The sequence below is a fragment of the Sinocyclocheilus anshuiensis genome, unplaced genomic scaffold (assembly GCF_001515605.1).
Source record: "Sinocyclocheilus anshuiensis isolate Anshui unplaced genomic scaffold, SAMN03320099.WGS_v1.1 scaffold11, whole genome shotgun sequence".
NCBI classification, from domain to species: Eukaryota; Metazoa; Chordata; class Actinopteri; order Cypriniformes; family Cyprinidae; genus Sinocyclocheilus; species Sinocyclocheilus anshuiensis.
In genome coordinates this window covers 1899446-1904821 of record NW_015551076.1, presented here as the reverse complement: position 1 = coordinate 1904821, position 5376 = coordinate 1899446, and the positions used below count along the sequence as shown (strand labels likewise).

Sequence of the window (5376 nt, the reverse complement as noted above, 5' to 3'; positions counted from 1 at the left end):
CAGCCGCTTCCGTGAACTCCAGCAGGACGTTCTGTCATCCTCCGCGACAGCGGTTCCCCTGTCTCCTTCTCACCGCGAACCCGAGCCGCATGCCAACAACCCGCCCTTATACGATGGAGATCCGAATTCATGTCGGGCATTCTTATCTCAGTGTTCACTGGTGTTCGCGCTGCAACCACGCCGATATGCTACAGAATGGTTAAAGGTTGCCTATGTCATTACACTGCTGACGGGAAAGGCTCGCGAGTGGGGGACTGCCGTTTGGGACGCTAGAGCCCACTTTTCACGGATTTTGAGGAGTTTCGCGGTGAGATGACAAAGCTGTTTGATCGCTCTGTTAGGGGAGATGAGGCAGCATCCACACTAGTGCGGCTCCGTCAAGGAGGCCCTGAATATGCCGAATATGCCATTCAGTTTAAAACATTAGCTGCTTCCTGCGACTGGAATGAGGGGGTGCTGTTTCGGGAAGTTCGGGAGGGGTTGAACTTCGAAATCCAGGATGAGATTGCTGCCCACGATCTACCCCAAGACCTGGAGGGCTTTATCAATCTGGCTACTCGAGTTGAGAGCCGCCTTCGCTTGCGTCAGCGACGCTTGGCTCCCCGCTCGTCCTGGGGGCTGGAGGAACCCCAGCCTTTGAAGAGCCACTCACCACCTCTTTCCTCTCTGGCTGAACCTGAGCCCATGCAGTTGGGGCGGCTTCGATTGTCGGCTCAAGAAAGACAACAGAGGCTGGTCCAGGGTCTATGCCTCTACTGTGGGAGGTCGGGCCACTTTGCTCGGTTGTGTCCTGTAAAAGCCAAGGCCCACTAGTCAGACGGGGAGTCCTGGTGGGCGTTTCTCCTCTAATCTCCCCTCAGTCACGCACCCAACTCTCTGCTACCATCACGTACCAAGACTCTGTCCACTCCTGCAAGGCTCTGGTTGATTCCGGTGCCGAGGCCAGCTTTCTGGACTGTAGCACGGCCAAGAGCTGGGGCATCCCTGCCATTCCCCTCTCCTCCCCTGTCGCTGTCTGGGGCCTCTCTGGCCAGTCTGTAGCCACTATCACCCACACCACCCCTTGTGTGAGTCTTGTTGTGTCGGGCAATCACCGTGAGTCTGTTGTGCTGTTCCTCCTGGAGTCCCCATATGCTAGGCTTGTTCTGGGGCACACCTGGTTGGCTCAGCACAACCCTCATGTGGATTGGTCCCACAATCAGATATTGTCTTGGAGTCAGTCTTGTCATGCTTGTTGTCTAGGTGCAGTTTCTCCTCCTTTGTCTGTGTCTCCTGTGTTGCAGGTTGAGGCAGCTGATATCACTGGGGTCCCGGGGGAGTACCATGATCTGCGGCTGGTTTTCAGCAAGTCCCGGGCCACCTCGCTTCCCCCCCACCGGCCGTTCGATGGTGCCATCGATCTCCTTCCAGGCACTTCTCCGCCCCGGGGTCGTCTCTTTTCCCTGTCAGGTCCAGAACGAGAGGCTATGGACAAATACATTCAGGAATCCGTGAAAGCCGGTCTCATTCGCCACTCGTCCTCCCCTGCTGGTGCTGGGTTCTTCTTCGTTAAGAAGAAGGATGGCTCTCTGCGTCCTTGTATTGATTACCGAGGGTTAAATGACATTACTGTAAAGAAGAGGTACCCCTTGCCATTAATGTCGTCTGCATTCCGGATCCATGGTCTTCCGGTTGACGTGGTCTCTGATAGGGGTCCTCAGATTGTCTCCCGTTTTTGGCAGGAGTTTGGGCGATAGATCGGGGCCTCTACGAGTCTGTCGTCCGGTTTTCACCCCCAGATGTCTCCCGTTTTTGGCAGGAGTTTGGTCGACAGATCGGGGCCTCTACGATTCTGTCGTCCGGTTTTCCCCCCCAGACCAACGGACAGTGTGAACGAGCCAATCAGGATCTCGAGCGAGCTCTCCGCTGCCTGGCGTCCCGCAATCCTGCCTCTTGGAGCCAACAGCTCACGTGGATTGAGTATTCCCATAAAACTCTCCCAGTAGCATCCACAGGTATGTCACCTTTTGAATGTTTTGTTGGCTATCTACCTCCCTTGTTTCCCTCTCAGGAACCCGATGCAGCTGTACCGTCTGCCCTAGCCTTTGTCCGGAGATGTCGTAGTGTCTGGAGGAAGGCTAGGAAGGCCTTGGTCCAGGCCTCCAGACGGACCATTATAAAATTAACATTATATATATATATATATATATATAAAATTATATATGTTAAATGTTCATATTGTGATTGTAATATTTAATCAAAATATGATTTTCTGACCAAACCATAGTGTTTATACAAGACGCAGTCCAGCAATCAGAATGAAGTACTCTCTGTATCTTATCCCATTGAATTTAGTACATCCAGTTGTGATGTTTGGTACCTTGCTGCATTGTGTAAGAGCAGAAAATAAGACTCATGAGCTGGATATTAGATACAATCATCCTATATAAATGCTAATAGGCCAATACCTACAGTAGCAAGAGTGAATTGACTATAATGTCACTAAGATTACAGAACACTGTAACCTCACGTAATTTCAGGAATGCCCTTGTATTCCATATCAGTGCTCACCTGTCAACCGAGTTTAACCCGGCTCCTCCGTCATTCACAGAATGAGCGGTGCTGGGTAAAAAGCAGGAGGCATCAAAGTATGAAAGGAGAGCAAAGCTGCTGTGGGCGGCACCATTGAAGGGCTCAGCCACAACAGCTCAGGTCAACATAACAGTGACAAGCCACTGTTGGCAGCTTTTTTTTATCCTGTTTTTTGACAAAAGGCTAGACTGAGAGAACCTTCCTGTCCTGTGTGAAACAAAAACCTTCTTACATGTGCCCTCAGGGCAGAGACGGGAGGGAATACAGAGAAGCAGAATGAAAGTATTTCTCTGCATATAATGCCTCAAAATAAACCATAATAAATGCAAGTTGGAATCAAGGCCCTTTATCCCAGAAGGAAAGAGTTTCTATCTATAAAAAGTACTTTTCCTGGGAAAGCAGTGTGTGTATTTATCTTTGAAGACTCCATAGTGGTTTTGATTATGTGTATGTAACTAAATTGAATAATGCTTCATTATTTCAAACAATCAGAGCTTTTACTTAAAACACAAACAAACAAACCATAAAACCATTTTTGCATGACTCTAACTAGAATAGCATGTGTCCTGCTAAATTTTGCTAAACAATTGTCCATTAGATGTCCTCTGGCAAAAACAAATGTATTAATAAAAATAACAAACAGCTCTTTGTTAAAACGGCCACATTAGTGGCATAAGCTTTTTTAGCAGTTTTCTGCTGTTGATGTTTATATAGATGAAGCCTTTTTGGATGGATCTGGTTTTCCCTGAGGAGGTCATGTAGCTTTGAGTTTCACAGATGCGTTTTGGGATTTTAATCCTGTCAGAATTGAACAAGATGGTGTTTTCCGTCAAACATCCTCGGTTAAAGTCATGGAGCAAATATGGGTGTCTGAGAGCTGTAATCCTGTCTGAATTGGAATGACAGCAATTGTGGTTTATTATTGTTACACAAAGCTGCACAAACGTTGTGTGTGTGTGTGTGTGTGTGTGTGTGTGTGTGTGTGTGTTACCATTTTTCTTGTTTGAAACAAGTCTTGGTGAGCATGAGACTTATTTCAAAAAAAGATTTCAGTGTTATTTTAGTATCATTGATGTAATTTATGTTAAAAATGACGGTCCCACTTTATATCAAGTGTCCCTAATACATGTGTACTTACATAGTAACTAGATGTATTCATAGTATGTAACCACAGTGTAAGTACACATTGGTACATAGTATCTACAGCTGTAATGTTTGTGTAACTACACATATGTAACAACCCACTGAATGGTATGTGTAAATACAAATGTGACCCTGGACCTGCTTACGTGATTAACAGCGTGCATCTTCTTACGGTCATGAAAAAAATGGAAAAGTCGTGAAATTTTAAAAGTTTTGGAAAAGTTATGGATTGTTGTCCTTAAATCTCTGTATAATAGAATTATGTTTAATCTGCTTTCGAGTTTATAATGAGGGAAGTTCCTGCGAACATATTCAATAGAGCATGTAGGTTAGATGAGTAAATAAATCCACACATACTATCATATTAAATCAGTCATTTGAAAACAACGTGAGTGATTCAGCTGTACCGCGTCTTTTCTCACTCTCAAAGCGGCTTCACAACAGCGCATCTGGTCTGCACATCTGCACGCTGCGATACAAGACTTTTGCTCGGGTTTCGGGAAAGTCGACAGAATTGTCACTTGCCTAATCAAGTCATTGTTGCATCGTCACAAAACTGTATCATTTGCACATCTACAAACCCACAGGCACGTTTTATTACGGATGCACACACTTTATTTCACCTCTTCTGAACTGTTGACAACAAACACCCGCTTATCCCATTGTAAGGCTTGGAGGGGCCAGGACAATTTTTAATATAACTCCGATTGGATTCGTCTGAAAGAAGAAAGTCATATACACCTAGGATGCTTTGAGGGTAAGTAAATGAAATGAATTATAAATTCATTTACATTAGTGTTGGTACTCAGGGCAGGGTCTCAGATGCTGGGCTTTTTGCCCATTCTGATCTGAAGAAAGCACTGGACCAGGGTCTCCTGAATGTTCCTCCTCCAGAAAAGCTTCCCGGTTCTGAAATTGTGCTACCCTATTCACCTTATTTTCCATGGCAACAATGGTACTGCCATTGCGTTCGTTTTGACATCTTACTTCCGGCTGAGAGGGACCTACCTAAGCTAGTGGCTAGATAACAGAACGCAAATATGTCAAGTAATATATGCTCAGTTAGGGGCAGTGCTTAATTTGTAAATTGCGAGGTCCTGGAACAAAGTGGGGTGACGGATCCGGCATGATTAGAGGAAGGAGAGGGAACGGAGCATTCGCGCAATGGAGGACCAGCTTACGTGATTAACAGCGTGCATCTTCTTACGGTCATGAAAAAAATGGAAAAGTCGTGAAATTTTAAAAGTTTTGGAAAAGTTATGGATTGTTGTCCTTAAATCTCTGTATAATAGAATTATGTTTAATCTGCTTTCGAGTTTATAATGAGGGAAGTTCCTGCGAACATATTCAATAGAGCATGTAGGTTAGATGAGTAAATAAATCCACACATACTATCATATTAAATCAGTCATTTGAAAACAACGTGAGTGATTCAGCTGTACCGCGTCTTTTGCTCGGGTTTCGGGACAGTGGACAGAACTGTCACTTGCCTAATCACTCGCGAGTACCAAATTGAGTTATTTTTCGCAGCTTGTTGCGCTTAACGCGGCCAAATACACACAAAAAATGACGTCAAAATGGCCGTCATGGCGATTATCCTCGTAAGCACAGTCGGTTTTGTCTTAACTAAATGTAAACATCTGAGAAAGAAAACGCATGTGT

At 45.3% G+C, this 5376-nt stretch overlaps 1 protein-coding gene across 1 annotated transcript in view; it reads left to right on the top strand.

Annotated features, from left to right (window-relative positions):
* The window catches only part of LOC107662410 (corticotropin-releasing factor receptor 1-like), a 140198-nt gene that overhangs the window by 86446 nt on the left and 48376 nt on the right, over positions 1–5376 (top strand). The window lies entirely within an intron of this gene.